At 47.1% G+C, this 22,612-nt stretch overlaps 1 protein-coding gene across 1 annotated transcript in view; it reads left to right on the top strand.

Moving 5' to 3' along the window:
* The window catches only part of SCARB2 (scavenger receptor class B member 2), a 567,669-nt gene that overhangs the window by 162,668 nt on the left and 382,389 nt on the right, over nucleotides 1–22,612 (top strand). The window lies entirely within an intron of this gene.

Here is a 22,612-nt window from a genome sequence, read left to right as displayed (position 1 = left end):
ATGGACCTGGCGACCTGTCATTCGCTACTGCTAGAGTGAATAGAAATGCTTCACAGTTTTCAAGGTCTGCTTCTTTTATCTCACACTTCAGTGTTGATTTATATATTATGGCGATACCGCAACCTATTTTACCTATTCCCTATGCGGTCCTGCCTTACTAACTTAGATTCATAGGGAATTGCATCCAGGACATCTGGAGCGGAGTTTTCGTTAAGCCACGTCTCGGTCAGGAAGAGAACGTTCAATGCCTGTTCCCTAAGCAGCGGTATAAAAGGGGGTGGTGATGGACGGAGCATCTGAATCAATCAAACACTTGCACCCAGTCAAAAGATCTTGGTTTAATCCATCACCGTTCTTTAGCCCACTCTGCCACCCCAGTTCAGACATGGCTATATGCAAATCAGTCTGACCCTGCTCCTCATGGGAACAGTCCAGCCGGAACTGCCAAGCCATGTCTTCCCTGGACCGGAAACAAGCTTCCGAGGACCGGTTTCTGGCATTTCAGCCGTCTTCAGCCCCGCTTGCTTGAATCCAGTGGCAAAGTGAGCAAGTGTTGATTTATATATTATGGCGATACCGCCACCTATTTTCCCTATGCGGTCCTGCCTTACTAACTTAGATTCATAGGGAATTGGCTTCTTTCGGCACCGGTGGTTGTCTCCAGCACGGTTTATAAGTTTGATGCTCTGCTCCCTATAAGAAATGGTAGTCCCACAAAATATACAAGTAATCTTGTATTCTCCAAACTGGCGTTGGATGCATGGGATCATCTCTCTAGTTTCAGGACCCGATGGAGTGGGTTGTTTAGAGGTGCTCGGAGAAGATTGGGGAGGGTTTTTGGTCAGTTCTCTGACCTCTGCTGCAGAATAGTTATTGGGGTGCTTTCGTTGCATGTGGCGTAGCATTGTGTGATTCCCAAATGAATATTTTTTGCAGGGTTCCCCCTGGAAAGTTCAGTGCCATAGATGACGGGTCACCTTTGCAGCATTAACTTTTTTGAAACCCCTTGGGATTTAAAAAAACTCCCATATAAAGTGCTCCTTAGGTTTATATGGGGGATTGTCTTCAGGCAGGAACTGCCTTCTCTCCTCCTCCTCCTCCTCCTCTTCTTCTTCACCACCAATGTGATGATGTGGTGGTCCTTGTGGTGGTGGTGGTGCAGATGCTCCAGCTGCTGCTGCTACTGTAGCAATTTCTCTATCAATAGAAGCAGGTCTTCCTCACTCAAAGAATAAATTGAGAATGAGGAAAAAAGGTGGGGGCTTTCATCATTTGGAAAACAAAACTGTTCTGAACCAATGAAAAGTGTTATTTTCAGGTCACATGAGCCGGGCTTTCATCATTTGGAAACCAAAACTGTTCTGAACCAATGAAAAGTGTTATTTTCAGGTCACATGACCCGACGCGCTTACTCTTCGCGCCCCGGTGCGCGCCCCAGGGCGCTTACGTAGCGCGTTCGTATGCGCGTGGGTGCTTTCGGGTGTGCTTACGCCGTGCGTATCACGCGGACGCGGCTACGCGATACGTCACAATGATGTTTTCGTTCGCGGCAATAGCGCTAACGGGACGCTCACCGGTACGCGCCCTGGGGCGCGGCGCAAGACTGCGCTTACCGGTGCGCTCACCGGGACGCGCACCGGGAGTGCTCCAGGGCAAAAAAAAAGAAAAAACAAAATGAAGAATATACATATAAAAAAATTGTATTACATAAATATACAATGTAGGATTCATTAAAAAAATATATTTCATAGTTATAGAAATTTGCTATTAAAAAACCTATGAAATTCACTGAAAAAACCATAGGTTTCACATCAGTTATAGTTATGAATTAGCATTTAAAAACCTATGAAATTCACTGAAAAAAACACAGGTTTCACACCAGTTATAGTTAGGAATTAGCATTTAAAAAACCTTTGAAATTCACTGAAAAAACCACAGGTTTCACACCAGTTATAGTTAGGAATTAGCATTTAAAAAACCTATTAAATTCACTGAAAAAACCATAGGTTTCACACCATTAATAGTTAGCTGGAAATTTTACTGACATAAAACCATTGAAATTCCCACGTTCTAGTTAGTTGGACTCACTATAACTTGCGCGCCTGCAATGCACTGCTGATGACGTAACATATTACATCACTCATGACATGGTCAGTGAGATCACTCATGACATCAGAGTAATTGAAGATAATTACAGTTTGAATCATTTTTTTGTATTAAGTTATTCAGTCTATTTAAAATGAGTCAGTTTCATTTGCCCACTTGGGCTCAATTCACAGACTCGAGAAGTGTGCCGAATTACATTTGGTTCATCATTTGAATAACACTAGTGTTACATGTAAATTAACATGTTAAATTATATTTTTCAAATGCACTGTGTACAGCAATCAACAAACTTTATTGTTTCAAACGCGATTGAAATGGCAACAATGTAACTCTTCTACTTTTATTGATCACGTGCACTTGTAAGAAACACTGTATCTTTAAATCGAATGGCCGCGAATTCCACCTCACCCATGAGCAAGAAGTCCTAGTACTTCGAAACGCGTAGGGTGTTTTCTTTTCTTGTGTGCCATTAAATCTTCGCACTGAGCACTATTTGGGCCTCTGCTCTGGTTTTTTCTTGGGAGAAGGAACGTGTGTACCAGGAGTGTGCATATATATATATATATATCACAATCTAGCCGGTAGCCGTGCCATAGATCCAAGCACAGAACCCAGCGCGTAGACACAGAAATACGCCAGAGCCAGTCTTTAGTTTTTTTCCGCTTTATTAAGCTTTCAAGTGCAGGGTGAAAATGCCGAACAGACGTGTTTCGGACAAGACGTCCTTGCTCACTGTTGGCGGGGGTATGGACCACTATTAACATTTATAGCATACAGAGTGCAAAACGCGCCCAATTCAAAAACATGTCATTGAGATAGAAAAAGGACTCACATATTGCCTAGGCCTATACTTTAACAAGAACGGGCGCCATTTTGAAAGAGTAAATCTACAACGCTTTCAATGCACAATATTAAATCTTAAATAGATATGTCACAACAGGCAAGCATGCCTGATACTATCTAAGCTCCAACAATTTATGTATGTACATGTGTGGGCACTTAGCGCAATTTGTCTCACCAAAAATAAATTGACATACCTTAATAACGATATAAATATCAGTTGCGAGAGAGATGGTGGTAATACAAAATAACCGTTCAAATACATATAAATATATTGTCCACAAGATTACATAAGGGATCATCAATAGGTCTACACTTAAAATTATTGGGTGAGTTGAGCATACGATATATCAAATAATAATTTTAGAAATTAAAAATATAGTCATGTACAAATGTTAAACATCCTGATCAATGAGATTGGTGACACTTGATCATAAAGTGCCTAGTGCAATATGTAAACTTTCATATGTGCAAAATTCTGCAATAATAAAGTGCAAATGTGCCTCTATATCTTACTGTGCAAATACTCATGGGTGCCCGCCTATGCTGTCAAATCAGCTGAACATGATATCATAACGTTCCGATGTACATGGTACAGATTTATGCTCATAATCCCAATTTTTTAGACAGAAATAATAAAGTGAATTCCCTGTAGTCTACACACCATAAAACGCATGAAAGACTGCACGAGTTTATAACTTCCATAATGTACTCTTATTATGTACACCATGCAGCTCACGAAAGCTGCATGTCTGCAATGCACTGGCTCAAACAACATACGAATATTGTGTTTTGTCAGAGCGAATATGTGACAAAGTCTCTATGTATGCTAACGTTATTACGGAAGTGGTCCTTATAAGAATGTAATGCAAAATAAATGGTGCAATAAGGGGAGAAACGCGACACATAAAAAATAATGATAAAGTAAGGTAAATCCTTTACATAATGAATCAAACAAAATCTTGTTACAAGGGAATAAAAAAGAGAAACATTCAAAAAATCTGCTCTCAACAGGACATCTGATACATACGGTAGTGTTCTTTGAATACAAATGTCTATTGATTTCAATAGAGACGCCAAAGAGAATCTATGACATAATTTTACTATCAGAAGTCCCTGTGTTAACAAGGGATAGCAAGTGTTGTAATTTCCAGAGATAACCTCATTTGTCATGTAACATCACGAAGTCAATTGGTCAATGAATTCTCACAGGAAATTACTTAAATCTTCTCCCATGTTCAGGCCCCCCGGTGTTTTACTATTAAGTTGCACAATGTATCTTGATTCAAGCTGCCTTAGTTTTGTCTCATAGTCTCCACCTTTTTTAGAGGTGCTTACAGCATCAGTTACAAAATACTTTAAATGTGCCAGATTTTTATTGTGAAACTGCTGAAAATGTCTGGCTACAGGGTAGCTTTGGTCAGCGTTCACAATGGCCCTCAGATGTTGTAATATACGTTGGTACACAGGTAATTTGGTGCTGCCAACGTATCTCAGGTTGCAACTGCATGTAAGCACATATACTGCCAGTTCTGTCCTGCAAGTATAATGTGCTTTAAGAAAAACAGGTTTTGCACTGAAGGGGGTTATGTATGACTTAGTATTAATTCCAAAAGTGCAGGCCCTGCACAAACTGCATCGGAAAAAGCCTTTACGTGGGGATAACCAGTCAACACTCTTGGAAACCTCTGGACTATTGGTGACTAGCTCATTACGCATATCAAAAGCTCTCCTGTAGGTGATGGTTGGTGTATTGGGCAAAATGTCTTTGAGTATTGGGTCGGTAAGTATAACAGGCCACTGTTTCTTAAACATAGATGCAATCTGTCAGGCTTGACGACTGAATCCAGTGATAAGTCTAATGGTATTGCAGTCTTGGCCCTCACATACTCGTGAATTTGATATCCTAGAGGGATCAAGTAATTCAAGACAATTGAGGCGATTGGCCTTCTGCATCGCCACATCGAGAGTATGTGAGCTATATCCTCTCGCTATTAATCTGGCTTTCGCTTCAAGTTGATGATGGTCCCGGAGTTCAGTGGAACTACAGGCCCTATGAATCCTCAGGAATTCACCATAGGGAATAGCTCGAATAGTGTGCTGAGGATGGAAGCTTTGCGCATGCAGTATGGAATTGCCGGCGGTGCTTTTCCTAAATAAACTGGTAGTAAGAATGTTATCTTTTACTTGCACTTGCACATCAAAGAAGCTTGCTTCTTTTGCACTGATGTTAGCAGTGAAGGTCAGGTTTAAACTGTTGTTATTTATGTTCTCAACAAATTGTTGTGCCAATTCACTGGAGCCCTTCCAGACAATAAATACATCATCGATGTATCTCCAATATCTGACAATGTTGTTCTGCCAGAATGTGGAGTGTAAACTAATACAAAGCTCCCCCCACTCGGGTGGAGACACCCTGTTGCACAGCGTGAAACATAGACTGTTGTCTATAAACAGTTCATCAAAATTTCATCTCATGTTGGGGTTCCAAAATGTTTAATGTTTCATCAAAAGTTCAAAATAATTCAAAGTTCAAGTATTTCATCCATTGTCAACATAATCCAATCATATAACTTCCCCAATGCATTTCGGGCTGATGACTGAGCCCTTCCTCAGGGGGTTACTCTACAAAAAAGGAACAAATCATAGTATCACTATATCAATCTCAACATGTATCTATACAGTTACCCAGTAAAGTCATTAACTGCAAGAAACCAAGATTACACGAACGGCAGTGTGTTCAAAACTGCAATATATCTAACCAATATTATGTACAAACTCTTAAAAAACCGAGTGAACAATTAACTCCATAAGTGAATCCAGAACGTGCCTAAATGATATCCATGCATAACGTGTAAAGACTTGTGTGAAGTTTATCCCGCTCACCAAACCGTGCAGCATCTAAAATACCGGTGTAAAACAATAACGCTCACGTGAGACCCATACTCACGGCTTGTTTAGACAGTGTGCGTCGCGTTATCTAAAAGGGTAAAAGAACGTGTCAAAATTCTAGCAGTGCAGAAGTGCCGAAACTGTATCGCGGTCCCCGATGACGGGGTACTTACATGAACAGAGACTGTAGCGGCGTGTGATCGCCTCGGTGTCGGGAACCCCGCGGGTGTGTTTACTCGTCGGCGCTTATACCACAGTGTGTTAGTATGTGAAAATAAAAAACGGACTCTCATTCAAAAAAGTGAAAACGGGCTGAAATGAAAAAGTGTGGCCATCTTGGATAAGGCAGTGAAGGAAAACGTATGAAAGAGTATATCAAAAAATAGAGTGTCATGATTAGTGTGAATTGCGTGTAAACCCATAACTAGGTACAATCGTTCACCACTAAAGGTACAACAACACTGTTAGAGACATATAGAGTACATGTGAAGTTCAACAATGACATTACAGATAACACAGAAATTCAATCCGGTCATTGAGACCGTGTGGCTGCATCGTTGCCAGGTAGCGAATCCAGAAATTCTCTCTTTTGAGTAGAGTTTGTTTGTTGTTGTGAGTGGGGTTGATTTGTTCTAATACCAAAAATTTTAATTGGGCTACAGAGTGTTTTTGTTCAATGAAATGTGAAGCAACGGTGGATTTCAGGTTTCCCGTCCTGATGTTGCTTTTATGTTCAAGAACACGTGTCCTGATCTTCCTTTCTGTGTGGCCAATGTAACACTTGCCACACGGGCATTTAAGCATGTATATTAGATTAGCTGAGTTGCAGGTGGCATTCACTTTCAATTTAACCGGATGACCTTTCATGGGATGGCTGACAACATTGCCTGCAATACAATTGTTGCAGTTACTGCAATTATAACAAGGTCGCAGACCTTTGTATGTTGTTGGTTCACTTTGCTGGTTAGTGTTCTTCAGGATTTCTTTAAGGTTGCGTCCCCTGGTATACGCAAACATTAGAGGTTCAGTGAAAATTCCTTGGAAGTCCGGCTCCAGACTCAACAATGGCCAGTGTTTGAGAATTATGTTCTTGAACCGGTTGCTCAAAATGCTGTATTTCGAGACCACCACCATTCTGTCATTCACTGGTTTGACTGTAGTTTGCAACAGTTTCTCTCGTGTCATACCTCCAATGAGGTTAACTGCTGCATCCAAAGTTTGTTGTGGGTAACCACGGTTTTTGAACCTTTCAACCATGTTGTTGACTTCCAGTTGACATCTTTCTTCCGAGGACACTATCCGTTTGACTCGCATCAGTTGTGATAATGGTAAATTACGTTTCAATCCAGGTCTGTGGAAACTCTGATGGTGCAAAAGTGAGTTCCTGTCTGTGGGTTTCCGAAAGATAGTAGTATTCCACTTGCCATTGTCAGATTGTATCTCAACATCTAAAAAATGTATACATGCTTTATTCATGTTCCAAGTAAATTGGATTCGGTCGTTGATCCCATTCCAAGAGGTTAGAAAGTCTGTTAGTTCCAACTCTGTTCCTTTCCATAAGATAAAGATATCATCTATGAATCGTAAGAAAAGTTTGCCATGTTCGAGCCACGAACTGTGGTTCAGGATGTGTGTTTCTTCAAACATTTTCATTACAATGTTCGCCTAGGACGGCGCTGCACAATTTCCCATGGCTGTTCCATTCAACTGGTGAAACCATTGATTGAACACCGTGAAATAACTGTGAAACAGTGTGAAAATCATGAGTTCCATGATTAGTGCTTTCATGTCAGAATCCAAATCAGAATTCGCCAATTCATGTTCAATGGCTGCTATGCCCATGTCATGTGGTATTGATGTGTAGAGTGAACAGACGTCCACCGTACACAACAATAAGTTTTCATCCACTGATGTTCTGGTAACCAACAACCAGAACCAACCAGAACCAACACGCTAGAACTAGAGGTGAGCACGTTTAAACTGGTTCGAAACATCAGACTGCGACATTATTTTCAAAACATAGTATCACCACCTAACACAGATGATGACCTGTTATGAGGGCTGAGACCACGCAGCACATTCATGGCTCCAGTAAGCCACAAAATTATTGACATGTTTGAAAATATGGTTAAAATTGATTTGCTGAAGATGCCATTTCAAGCCAAGGCAAGACGTGAGAACCTAACTAATGCTGAGAAGAACACTCTACAAAAGATTGCCAACAATCCTACAATAGTCTGTCAGACAGCGGACAAAGGTGGCGCCCTAGTCATCATGGACGCTAAATTCTACGAAGAAGAAGTCTTGGCACACACCAGTGATACGAACACCTATGCCCCTCTGAGGGCTGACCCAACAGGTGAATTCTTAGCAGTATTACTTGAGATCATTAAACAAGCATTTGAGAATGGGACTATTAACGATCGAACACGACGATACTTAACACCAGAGAATCCTAAACCACCGACCCTGTACATGTTGCCTAAGATGCACAAGCATCCTACCAGACCACCATTCAGGCCGATAGTATCCACCAAGGGATCCATGCATGAACATATTGGCAAATTTCTGGACAGATATCTCCAGCCCTTTGTGCTTAACACCAGATCACACATCCGGGATACAACGGACTTCCTTGTCAAGTTGGAAGAAGTTACCAGAACATCAGTGGATGAAAACTTATTGTTGTGTACGGTGGACGTCTGTTCACTCTCCACATCAATACCACATGACATGGGCATAGCAGCCATTGAACATGAATTGGCGAATTCTGATTTGGATTCTGACATGAAAGCACTAATCATGGAACTCATGATTTTCACACTGTTTCACAGTTATTTCACGGTGTTCAATCAATGGTTTCACCAGTTGAATGGAACAGCCATGGGAAATTGTGCAGCACCGTCCTACGCGAACATTGTAATGAAAATGTTTGAAGAAACACACATCCTGAACCACAGTTCGTGGCTCGAACATGGCAAACTTTTCTTACGATTCATAGATGATATCTTTATCTTATGGAAAGGAACAGAGTTGGAACTAACAGACTTTCTAACCTCTTGGAATGGGACCAACGACCGAATGAAATTTACTTGGAACATGAATAAAGCATGTATACATTTTTTAGATGTTGAGATACAATCTGACAATGGCAAGTGGAATACTACTATCTTTCGGAAACCCACAGACAGGAACTCACTTTTGCACCATCAGAGTTTCCACAGACCTGGATTGAAACGTAATTTACCATTATCACAACTGATGCGAGTCAAACGGATAGTGTCCTCGGAAGAAAGATGTCAACTGGAAGTCAACAACATGGTTGAAAGGTTCAAAAACCGTGGTTACCCACAACAAACTTTGGATGCAGCAGTTAACCTCATTGGAGGTATGACACGAGAGAAACTGTTGCAAACTACAGTCAAACCAGTGAATGACAGAATGGTGGTGGTCTCGAAATACAGCATTTTGAGCAACCGGTTCAAGAACATAATTCTCAAACACTGGCCATTGTTGAGTCTGGAGCCGGACTTCCAAGGAATTTTCACTGAACCTCTAATGTTTGCGTATACCAGGGGACGCAACCTTAAAGAAATCCTGAAGAACACTAACCAGCAAAGTGAACCAACAACATACAAAGGTCTGCGACCTTGTTATAATTGCAGTAACTGCAACAATTGTATTCCAGGCAATGTTGTCAGCCATCCCATGAAAGGTCATCCGGTTAAATTGAAAGTGAATGCCACCTGCAACTCAGCTAATCTAATATACATGCTTAAATGCCCGTGTGGCAAGTGTTACATTGGCCACACAGAAAGGAAGATCAGGACACGTGTTCTTGAACATAAAAGCAACATCAGGACGGGAAACCTGAAATCCACCGTTGCTTCACATTTCATTGAACAAAAACACTCTGTAGCCCAATTAAAATTTTTGGTATTAGAACAAATCAACCCCACTCACAACAACAAACAAACTCTACTCAAAAGAGAGAATTTCTGGATTCGCTACCTGGCAACGATGCAGCCACACAGTCTCAATGACCGGATTGAATTTCTGTGTTATCTGTAATGTCATTGTTGAACTTCACATGTACTCTATATGTCTCTAACAGTGTTGTTGTACCTTTAGTGGTGAACGATTGTACCTAGTTATGGGTTTACACGCAATTCACACTAATCATGACACTCTATTTTTTGATATACTCTTTCATACGTTTTCCTTCACTGCCTTATCCAAGATGGCCACACTTTTTCATTTCAGCCCGTTTTCACTTTTTTGAATGAGAGTCCGTTTTTTATTTTCACATACTAACACACTGTGGTATAAGCGCCGACGAGTAAACACACCCGCGGGGTTCCCGACACCAAGGCGATCACACGCCGCTACAGTCTCTGTTCATGTAAGTACCCCGTCATCGGGGACCGCGATACAGTTTCGGCACTTCTGCACTGCTAGAATTTTGACACGTTCTTTTACCCTTTTAGATAACGCGATGCACACTGTCTAAACAAGCCGTGAGTATGGGTCTCACGTGAGCGTTATTGTTTTACACCGGTATTTTAGATGCTGCACGGTTTGGTGAGCGGGATAAACTTCACACAAGTCTTTATACGTTATGCATGGATATCATTTAGGCACGTTCTGGATTCACTTATGGAGTTAATTGTTCACTCGGTTTTTTAAGAGTTTGTACATAATATTGGTTAGATATATTGCAGTTTTGAACACACTGCCGTTCGTGTAATCTTGGTTTCTTGCAGTTAATGACTTTACTGGGTAACTGTATAGATACATGTTGAGATTGATATAGTGATACTATGATTTGTTCCTTTTTAGGTCTCGCCTGTCGATGCGCATGCGCATCGAGCAAGCGAGACTATAGGGGCTCATCGACTCTTTATCTAACTTGCAAGGAATCGTGGCGATTCCTTGCAGTGCCCGTGACTTTTAAGGTCAATGCGCATGCGCATTGAGCTTATGCGCATGCGCATTGACCTTAAAAGCGCGTGCGCGTGCACGTCCGTCTCCTAACAACACACACACACCCTCTCCCCCGCTCCGCCCCCTCCCGCCGTGTCGCATTTCTCTTTCTCCTCCCCCTCCCCTCTCTCCCCTCCGTCTCGTTTCACACACACCCTCTCCCCCGCTCCGCCCCCTCCCCGCCAACACCGCCTCGCGAGCTCGTCATTCCAAACCCGCCCTCCCCCACCTCCCCCCTCCTCCTCTCCTCCCCTGCCTGCCGCTAGCCTTGCCTACTCTCTCGCACCCTCCCCCAGCTCCGCCCCCTCACTACTTGTTTTCTTTGCCCTTCCTTCCTCTTTCTCTTGCTACTTTCAGTGTTTAATACTCTGCCCCTTTCTTTTTCCCGCTAATCTTCTCCCTCTCCTCTTCCGTGTGCCCCATCTCGTTCCATTCCTCTTGTCCACCCTGGCGCTTTCCTCCGTCACCACCTGCCTTCTCTCTGTGTCCTTCTCCGCTTCCGTGTCTATTTGGAGAAGGACAGACGGAGATCCCACTAGCTCGCGGTACTCCATCCGAGGACGGCGGCCGAAACGGGCTCCAACATTTCCACCAATCATGTGTACCTTCTGGCTTCTGGTAACTCTCTGTTATTCCGTCTATGACAAGAAGTTGATACCGTTTGCTGCAGTTGTGTGATAAATGCTGAGACGGGCCAAGCTCCGGTTCTGCGTGTGTTTCTCTGCCTGTTTGTGAGCGCGAAAGAATTGAGATGGTTCTATGTTCCCTGGCTGCTCTTTTCCTAAGCACCTTGAATGTCGAAACCCGACCAGTTTCCCCATGGCCCGTTGCAAATGAGCAACCGGTATTGCATTTGTTACAGACTTATTTTTTTTTTTTTTTTTCCAATCATATTCCGGTTTTTGGTCGTGCCTGCCAGACATCGTAGCTTTCTGGTTGCAAAAGACTTATTGTTGGTTTGCTATGAAAATACATATCGGATTGAAGCCTGCCCGTTGGTTACCACTTGTTGGCATTCCTGTCACCCTCGTTTTTCAGCGTCTTTGTGTCCCAGCTTGTCATTTGTGTCTTTGTCCCTCTCATGAAGCCAAGTCTCTTTACCATCTCTTTTGATTGGATTTTTTGCCCCCACCCCAATTGCTTTTCAAGCACTATTTTTTTCTTTTTGGTTGAGCACTCCATGAGAGTGTACGTGTTTTCCACCTGTCTCCGTCATGTACCTCTATCCCTCTGCAGTCTTTGTAGTTATCTGTTACCTGTGTGCTTCTCCCTGCCCCGCCTCCATGTTTTTGCACACACTCTTGTGTCCTCCCCGTTGAGCTTTTGCTCGTGTGCTTCTCCCCCATCTACTCCACATTGCTTACTTGCCCCCTGCTTCTCTTTCCCACCACGGCTTTCTGTGTTTGTCACCCGGCCCTTCATGTTGCTTCCCCACCTTGCCCTCCTTTGTTGTCACTTGTTGCTTCTCTTGCCCACCCCCCATTGCTTCCCCTCACCTGCACTCTGTGTTGCCACACCAGCTCCCGCCACCTGCACTTCAAAAAATCACAAAACACTTGCATACGTATTTTCTTTTAACTTGTTGATCCAGCTCGGATCAGTAATAAAAAGAACAACGGAAAAAAAAACCTGAAACTATCTGCGTCATTTTGTAGGCATGCAAGTGTGCGGGCACAGCAACTAAATGATGCAACTGGTCACATCAAGGTATTTTTTTTTATTTAGCCATGCTGCACATTTCATGGTGCCGTTCAGCCTGGCTAAAATCCATTGACAAAGCCAATTGGTCTCCAAGGTTAGACCTATTAGCTTAGCGAATGCTTTGTATCTTGTGCTCTTAAAGGTAGAGTTGCCAGTGTATTATAGGCCATAGCTGCTGCCGATTACCAGGGCAGCCTTTCGTTCAAGTGGAGCATTATGTGATCACTACTTCTGGCCATAAATGCTAATCCATGCACTTTGTTCACAAAACACGTTTTCCCAACTCCTCTCGAGATTTCAGGCTTAGCCTCTGACAGTCATTGTCCCATGTTCCACCCTCTCCCCCACCCCAGCTCAAGAGTCCTCCTCTGGTTCATCCCACCTGTCATTCATCTACTGCCTTACATGCTTCTGCGTCGGAGGGCAACTATTTGGAATCATTTGAACAGGAATGCTTGGTTTTATCTACGTATCGTTTACATCAAAATGAGGTAAATTTGGTACCAGTTAGCCTCTCTGTTAAAAGTCTACCCTTTTTTGATGCGGTGTCTGTTAAAGTGCTGAAAACAACTGCACACCTCACCCTCACTCACCCTCAACCCCTCACCCACCCCCAACCCCTCACCCCCTCACCCTCACTCACTCACCCTCACTCACCCTCACTCACCCTCACTCACCCTCACTCACCCTCACTCACCCTCACTCACCCTCACTCACCCTCACTCACCCTCACTCACCCTCACTCACCCTCACTCACTCACCCTCACTCACCCTCACTCACCCTCACTCACTCACCCTCACTCACTCACCCTCACTCACTCACCCTCACTCACCCTCACTCACTCACCCTCACTCACCCTCACTCACCCTCACTCACCCTCACTCACCCTCAACCCCAACCCCTCAATCACCCTCACTCACCCTCAACCCCTCAGCCTCACCCTCACCCACCCTCAAAAACTCACCCTCACTCACCCTCAACACCTCACCCTCACTCACCCTCAACCCCTCACCCCCTCACCCTCAACCTCGAACACTCCCCCTCAAACCTCACCCTCACTCACCCTCACTCACCCTCACTCACCCTCACTCACCCCCTCACCCTCACTCACCCTCACTCACCCTCACTCACCCTCACTCACCCTCACTCACCCTCACTCACCCTCAACCCCTCACCCTCAACCCCTCACTCACCCTCACTCACCCTCACCCTCAACACCTCAGCCTCACCCTCACTCACCCTCAACCCCTCACCCTCACTCACCCTCAACCTCATGCTAAAGATTTACAAAAAAACCCATAAACAATTCTAAAAGCACTAACTCTAATGCTGCGAGACCTATTGCATTTCTAATGCTTGTTAGTAGAGTAACCCCCTGAGGAAGGGCTCAGTCATCAGCCCGAAATGCATTGGGGAAGTTATATGATTGGATTATGTTGACAATGGATGAAATACTTGAACTTTGAATTATTTTGAACTTTTGATGAAACATTAAACATTTTGGAACCCCAACATGAGATGAAATTTTGATGAACTGTTTATAGACAACAGTCTATGTTTCACGCTGTGCAACAGGGTGTCTCCACCCGAGTGGGGGGAGCTTTGTATTAGTTTACAGTTGACCGCTGTGAGGTACAGACAGCGTTTGATCCTGTTGGCACGCTACAAATCTACACTGCGAGAAAACTATTGAATTATCCAGCTGTGCAGGTCCTTCCCTCATTGTTTAGAATGTGGAGTGTGTCACCCTGAGGACATGTTCCTCCCACCAGCCAACGTGGAGCCCCGCGTAGCTGGGGGAGAAACATGCCCCCATGGCCACCCCGCTCAATTGTTTATATACCTGGTTCTCAAATAAGAAAACATTATTGTTTAAACATTTCTCCACCATGGAAATGAGCATGTTATTATGTTTATTATGTTTATACAATTCAAGTGGTCTTTTACCCAGGTAAAACTTGATGGCATTGATACCATCTATATGAGAGATACTCGTGTATAAAGTGGCTATGTCCATGGTTATCAACAGATAGTCAGCCGACCACATACATTGATTCAGGGAATGCAAAAATTCATTAGTGTCTTTGATATAAGTAGGAAGGGAAGTCACAAAATCCTGTAAATGAAAATCGATGTATTTTGAGGTGTTTTCATATAGGCTGTTAATCGCCGAAACTATGGGCCTGCCAGGTACCGGAGTTTGTCCCTTATGCACCTTAAGAATGAAATAAATATTAGGTAACACCGGGTTCTCCTTGTACAGAAATTTCATTACATCTCTCGATAGCAGTCCTTCCCGTTTCCAGCGATTCAAGTCATTATAATGAGATTGTTGTATGGATTTAGTCGTTTTCACATTGGATAAAGCATAACAGGAATGATCATCAAGATGTCTATGGGCTTCCTCTATATAGGCCTTTTTCCCCCAAAGTACTATGTTGCCTCCTTTATCGGAGTGGTTGATGATTACATTTTGGTTTGTTTTCAGCTTCCTCATTAAGTTATTATATGATCTCATTTTCACATTAGTCAAACCTTGTGATTTCATAACTTTGGTTTGTAGTTGTTTATATATGTATGTATGTATGTATATATATATATATATGAAGAACGCGGCTCCTCTCAAAGAAAGGAGCAGGAACCTCTGCGGGGATTTTCAAGGCAAAACATCTTTATTGCAAAATAAAAGGCGGATGCATTTCGGCCGGTGTGGCCTCTTCAGCGCCTGCGGTAGTGGAAACGGGAGTCCTCACGCTCTGCAGTATAGAGTGCACCCCTCCGCACTGGATTGGTGCAAATGTTAGCTCCGCCCCTCAGCAGGATCCTCAGGTGATAGTGTTCAGGGTCCGAGAAGATCAGCGGACTCCAAAGCCCAGGATGCAACAGTGGCTCCCAGGTGAGTAATGCTGGGGGGCGGTCTGTGTGAGGGGGGCTCTGCAAAACGTTGATGCCCGCAAGATGAAACAAAGAATCTCGCCCTGGATCCTCTTGACCCCAACAACCGAAAGTCCAAGCACAAAGTGTAGCGTGAGCAGGAGGTGCATACAACCCGCCCTGGCTGAGAAAATGTCTCGCAATATCGCTGCAGGTGCTAGGGCTGTCGGCGGGTCTGGAGACATTCAGCAACCTGAAGAAACAACCAGTGCCGGAGCAAAGTCCAGAAGCTCCAGACCACTAGTGAAGAGGGGGCTCCTGAATTGCGCCTCTGGGAAGCGCGAACAATGTGAAGAACGCGGCTCCTCTCAAAGAAAGGAGCAGGAACCTCTGCGGGGATTTTCAAGGCAAAACATCTTTATTGCAAAATAAAAGGCGGATGCATTTCGGCCGGTGTGGCCTCTTCAGCGCCTGCGGTAGTGGAAACGGGAGTCCTCACGCTCTGCAGTATAGAGTGCACCCCTCCGCACTGGATTGGTGCAAATGTTAGCTCCGCCCCTCAGCAGGATCCTCAGGTGATAGTGTTCAGGGTCCGAGAAGATCAGCGGACTCCAAAGCCCAGGATGCAACAGTGGCTCCCAGGTGAGTAATGCTGGGGGGCGGTCTGTGTGAGGGGGGCTCTGCAAAACGTTGATGCCCGCAAGATGAAACAAAGAATCTCGCCCTGGATCCTCTTGACCCCAACAACCGAAAGTCCAAGCACAAAGTGTAGCGTGAGCAGGAGGTGCATACAACCCGCCCTGGCTGAGAAAATGTCTCGCAATATCGCTGCAGGTGCTAGGGCTGTCGGCGGGTCTGGAGACATTCAGCAACCTGAAGAAACAACCAGTGCCGGAGCAAAGTCCAGAAGCTCCAGACCACTAGTGAAGAGGGGGCTCCTGAATTGCGCCTCTGGGAAGCGCGAACAATGTGAAGAACGCGGCTCCTCTCAAAGAAAGGAGCAGGAACCTCTGCGGGGATTTTCAAGGCAAAACATCTTTATTGCAAAATAAAAGGCGGATGCATTTCGGCCGGTGTGGCCTCTTCAGCGCCTGCGGTAGTGGAAACGGGAGTCCTCACGCTCTGCAGTATAGAGTGCACCCCTCCGCACTGGATTGGTGCAAATGTTAGCTCCGCCCCTCAGCAGGATCCTCAGGTGATAGTGTTCAGGGTCCGAGAAGATCAGCGGACTCCAAAGCCCAGGATGCAACAGTGGCTCCCAGGTGAGTAATGCTGGGGGGCGGTCTGTGTGAGGGGGGCTCTGCAAAACGTTGATGCCCGCAAGATGAAACAAAGAATCTCGCCCTGGATCCTCTTGACCCCAACAACCGAAAGTCCAAGCACAAAGTGTAGCGTGAGCAGGAGGTGCATACAACCCGCCCTGGCTGAGAAAATGTCTCGCAATATCGCTGCAGGTGCTAGGGCTGTCGGCGGGTCTGGAGACATTCAGCAACCTGAAGAAACAACCAGTGCCGGAGCAAAGTCCAGAAGCTCCAGACCACTAGTGAAGAGGGGGCTCCTGAATTGCGCCTCTGGGAAGCGCGAACAATGTGAAGAACGCGGCTCCTCTCAAAGAAAGGAGCAGGAACCTCTGCGGGGATTTTCAAGGCAAAACATCTTTATTGCAAAATAAAAGGCGGATGCATTTCGGCCGGTGTGGCCTCTTCAGCGCCTGCGGTAGTGGAAACGGGAGTCCTCACGCTCTGCAGTATAGAGTGCACCCCTCCGCACTGGATTGGTGCAAATGTTAGCTCCGCCCCTCAGCAGGATCCTCAGGTGATAGTGTTCAGGGTCCGAGAAGATCAGCGGACTCCAAAGCCCAGGATGCAACAGTGGCTCCCAGGTGAGTAATGCTGGGGGGCGGTCTGTGTGAGGGGGGCTCTGCAAAACGTTGATGCCCGCAAGATGAAACAAAGAATCTCGCCCTGGATCCTCTTGACCCCAACAACCGAAAGTCCAAGCACAAAGTGTAGCGTGAGCAGGAGGTGCATACAACCCGCCCTGGCTGAGAAAATGTCTCGCAATATCGCTGCAGGTGCTAGGGCTGTCGGCGGGTCTGGAGACATTCAGCAACCTGAAGAAACAACCAGTGCCGGAGCAAAGTCCAGAAGCTCCAGACCACTAGTGAAGAGGGGGCTCCTGAATTGCGCCTCTGGGAAGCGCGAACAATGTGAAGAACGCGGCTCCTCTCAAAGAAAGGAGCAGGAACCTCTGCGGGGATTTTCAAGGCAAAACATCTTTATTGCAAAATAAAAGGCGGATGCATTTCGGCCGGTGTGGCCTCTTCAGCGCCTGCGGTAGTGGAAACGGGAGTCCTCACGCTCTGCAGTATAGAGTGCACCCCTCCGCACTGGATTGGTGCAAATGTTAGCTCCGCCCCTCAGCAGGATCCTCAGGTGATAGTGTTCAGGGTCCGAGAAGATCAGCGGACTCCAAAGCCCAGGATGCAACAGTGGCTCCCAGGTGAGTAATGCTGGGGGGCGGTCTGTGTGAGGGGGGCTCTGCAAAACGTTGATGCCCGCAAGATGAAACAAAGAATCTCGCCCTGGATCCTCTTGACCCCAACAACCGAAAGTCCAAGCACAAAGTGTAGCGTGAGCAGGAGGTGCATACAACCCGCCCTGGCTGAGAAAATGTCTCGCAATATCGCTGCAGGTGCTAGGGCTGTCGGCGGGTCTGGAGACATTCAGCAACCTGAAGAAACAACCAGTGCCGGAGCAAAGTCCAGAAGCTCCAGACCACTAGTGAAGAGGGGGCTCCTGAATTGCGCCTCTGGGAAGCGCGAACAATGTGAAGAACGCGGCTCCTCTCAAAGAAAGGAGCAGGAACCTCTGCGGGGATTTTCAAGGCAAAACATCTTTATTGCAAAATAAAAGGCGGATGCATTTCGGCCGGTGTGGCCTCTTCAGCGCCTGCGGTAGTGGAAACGGGAGTCCTCACGCTCTGCAGTATAGAGTGCACCCCTCCGCACTGGATTGGTGCAAATGTTAGCTCCGCCCCTCAGCAGGATCCTCAGGTGATAGTGTTCAGGGTCCGAGAAGATCAGCGGACTCCAAAGCCCAGGATGCAACAGTGGCTCCCAGGTGAGTAATGCTGGGGGGCGGTCTGTGTGAGGGGGGCTCTGCAAAACGTTGATGCCCGCAAGATGAAACAAAGAATCTCGCCCTGGATCCTCTTGACCCCAACAACCGAAAGTCCAAGCACAAAGTGTAGCGTGAGCAGGAGGTGCATACAACCCGCCCTGGCTGAGAAAATGTCTCGCAATATCGCTGCAGGTGCTAGGGCTGTCGGCGGGTCTGGAGACATTCAGCAACCTGAAGAAACAACCAGTGCCGGAGCAAAGTCCAGAAGCTCCAGACCACTAGTGAAGAGGGGGCTCCTGAATTGCGCCTCTGGGAAGCGCGAACAATGTGAAGAACGCGGCTCCTCTCAAAGAAAGGAGCAGGAACCTCTGCGGGGATTTTCAAGGCAAAACATCTTTATTGCAAAATAAAAGGCGGATGCATTTCGGCCGGTGTGGCCTCTTCAGCGCCTGCGGTAGTGGAAACGGGAGTCCTCACGCTCTGCAGTATAGAGTGCACCCCTCCGCACTGGATTGGTGCAAATGTTAGCTCCGCCCCTCAGCAGGATCCTCAGGTGATAGTGTTCAGGGTCCGAGAAGATCAGCGGACTCCAAAGCCCAGGATGCAACAGTGGCTCCCAGGTGAGTAATGCTGGGGGGCGGTCTGTGTGAGGGGGGCTCTGCAAAACGTTGATGCCCGCAAGATGAAACAAAGAATCTCGCCCTGGATCCTCTTGACCCCAACAACCGAAAGTCCAAGCACAAAGTGTAGCGTGAGCAGGAGGTGCATACAACCCGCCCTGGCTGAGAAAATGTCTCGCAATATCGCTGCAGGTGCTAGGGCTGTCGGCGGGTCTGGAGACATTCAGCAACCTGAAGAAACAACCAGTGCCGGAGCAAAGTCCAGAAGCTCCAGACCACTAGTGAAGAGGGGGCTCCTGAATTGCGCCTCTGGGAAGCGCGAACAATGTGAAGAACGCGGCTCCTCTCAAAGAAAGGAGCAGGAACCTCTGCGGGGATTTTCAAGGCAAAACATCTTTATTGCAAAATAAAAGGCGGATGCATTTCGGCCGGTGTGGCCTCTTCAGCGCCTGCGGTAGTGGAAACGGGAGTCCTCACGCTCTGCAGTATAGAGTGCACCCCTCCGCACTGGATTGGTGCAAATGTTAGCTCCGCCCCTCAGCAGGATCCTCAGGTGATAGTGTTCAGGGTCCGAGAAGATCAGCGGACTCCAAAGCCCAGGATGCAACAGTGGCTCCCAGGTGAGTAATGCTGGGGGGCGGTCTGTGTGAGGGGGGCTCTGCAAAACGTTGATGCCCGCAAGATGAAACAAAGAATCTCGCCCTGGATCCTCTTGACCCCAACAACCGAAAGTCCAAGCACAAAGTGTAGCGTGAGCAGGAGGTGCATACAACCCGCCCTGGCTGAGAAAATGTCTCGCAATATCGCTGCAGGTGCTAGGGCTGTCGGCGGGTCTGGAGACATTCAGCAACCTGAAGAAACAACCAGTGCCGGAGCAAAGTCCAGAAGCTCCAGACCACTAGTGAAGAGGGGGCTCCTGAATTGCGCCTCTGGGAAGCGCGAACAATGTGAAGAACGCGGCTCCTCTCAAAGAAAGGAGCAGGAACCTCTGCGGGGATTTTCAAGGCAAAACATCTTTATTGCAAAATAAAAGGCGGATGCATTTCGGCCGGTGTGGCCTCTTCAGCGCCTGCGGTAGTGGAAACGGGAGTCCTCACGCTCTGCAGTATAGAGTGCACCCCTCCGCACTGGATTGGTGCAAATGTTAGCTCCGCCCCTCAGCAGGATCCTCAGGTGATAGTGTTCAGGGTCCGAGAAGATCAGCGGACTCCAAAGCCCAGGATGCAACAGTGGCTCCCAGGTGAGTAATGCTGGGGGGCGGTCTGTGTGAGGGGGGCTCTGCAAAACGTTGATGCCCGCAAGATGAAACAAAGAATCTCGCCCTGGATCCTCTTGACCCCAACAACCGAAAGTCCAAGCACAAAGTGTAGCGTGAGCAGGAGGTGCATACAACCCGCCCTGGCTGAGAAAATGTCTCGCAATATCGCTGCAGGTGCTAGGGCTGTCGGCGGGTCTGGAGACATTCAGCAACCTGAAGAAACAACCAGTGCCGGAGCAAAGTCCAGAAGCTCCAGACCACTAGTGAAGAGGGGGCTCCTGAATTGCGCCTCTGGGAAGCGCGAACAATGTGAAGAACGCGGCTCCTCTCAAAGAAAGGAGCAGGAACCTCTGCGGGGATTTTCAAGGCAAAACATCTTTATTGCAAAATAAAAGGCGGATGCATTTCGGCCGGTGTGGCCTCTTCAGCGCCTGCGGTAGTGGAAACGGGAGTCCTCACGCTCTGCAGTATAGAGTGCACCCCTCCGCACTGGATTGGTGCAAATGTTAGCTCCGCCCCTCAGCAGGATCCTCAGGTGATAGTGTTCAGGGTCCGAGAAGATCAGCGGACTCCAAAGCCCAGGATGCAACAGTGGCTCCCAGGTGAGTAATGCTGGGGGGCGGTCTGTGTGAGGGGGGCTCTGCAAAACGTTGATGCCCGCAAGATGAAACAAAGAATCTCGCCCTGGATCCTCTTGACCCCAACAACCGAAAGTCCAAGCACAAAGTGTAGCGTGAGCAGGAGGTGCATACAACCCGCCCTGGCTGAGAAAATGTCTCGCAATATCGCTGCAGGTGCTAGGGCTGTCGGCGGGTCTGGAGACATTCAGCAACCTGAAGAAACAACCAGTGCCGGAGCAAAGTCCAGAAGCTCCAGACCACTAGTGAAGAGGGGGCTCCTGAATTGCGCCTCTGGGAAGCGCGAACAATGTGAAGAACGCGGCTCCTCTCAAAGAAAGGAGCAGGAACCTCTGCGGGGATTTTCAAGGCAAAACATCTTTATTGCAAAATAAAAGGCGGATGCATTTCGGCCGGTGTGGCCTCTTCAGCGCCTGCGGTAGTGGAAACGGGAGTCCTCACGCTCTGCAGTATAGAGTGCACCCCTCCGCACTGGATTGGTGCAAATGTTAGCTCCGCCCCTCAGCAGGATCCTCAGGTGATAGTGTTCAGGGTCCGAGAAGATCAGCGGACTCCAAAGCCCAGGATGCAACAGTGGCTCCCAGGTGAGTAATGCTGGGGGGCGGTCTGTGTGAGGGGGGCTCTGCAAAACGTTGATGCCCGCAAGATGAAACAAAGAATCTCGCCCTGGATCCTCTTGACCCCAACAACCGAAAGTCCAAGCACAAAGTGTAGCGTGAGCAGGAGGTGCATACAACCCGCCCTGGCTGAGAAAATGTCTCGCAATATCGCTGCAGGTGCTAGGGCTGTCGGCGGGTCTGGAGACATTCAGCAACCTGAAGAAACAACCAGTGCCGGAGCAAAGTCCAGAAGCTCCAGACCACTAGTGAAGAGGGGGCTCCTGAATTGCGCCTCTGGGAAGCGCGAACAATGTGAAGAACGCGGCTCCTCTCAAAGAAAGGAGCAGGAACCTCTGCGGGGATTTTCAAGGCAAAACATCTTTATTGCAAAATAAAAGGCGGATGCATTTCGGCCGGTGTGGCCTCTTCAGCGCCTGCGGTAGTGGAAACGGGAGTCCTCACGCTCTGCAGTATAGAGTGCACCCCTCCGCACTGGATTGGTGCAAATGTTAGCTCCGCCCCTCAGCAGGATCCTCAGGTGATAGTGTTCAGGGTCCGAGAAGATCAGCGGACTCCAAAGCCCAGGATGCAACAGTGGCTCCCAGGTGAGTAATGCTGGGGGGCGGTCTGTGTGAGGGGGGCTCTGCAAAACGTTGATGCCCGCAAGATGAAACAAAGAATCTCGCCCTGGATCCTCTTGACCCCAACAACCGAAAGTCCAAGCACAAAGTGTAGCGTGAGCAGGAGGTGCATACAACCCGCCCTGGCTGAGAAAATGTCTCGCAATATCGCTGCAGGTGCTAGGGCTGTCGGCGGGTCTGGAGACATTCAGCAACCTGAAGAAACAACCAGTGCCGGAGCAAAGTCCAGAAGCTCCAGACCACTAGTGAAGAGGGGGCTCCTGAATTGCGCCTCTGGGAAGCGCGAACAATGTGAAGAACGCGGCTCCTCTCAAAGAAAGGAGCAGGAACCTCTGCG

The sequence above is a fragment of the Lissotriton vulgaris genome, chromosome 3_1 (assembly GCF_964263255.1).
Source record: "Lissotriton vulgaris chromosome 3_1, aLisVul1.2, whole genome shotgun sequence".
Taxonomy (NCBI): Eukaryota; Metazoa; Chordata; class Amphibia; order Caudata; family Salamandridae; genus Lissotriton; species Lissotriton vulgaris.
Note: the sequence above shows the minus strand (reverse complement) of the source record. Positions and strands in the feature narration are given on the sequence as shown.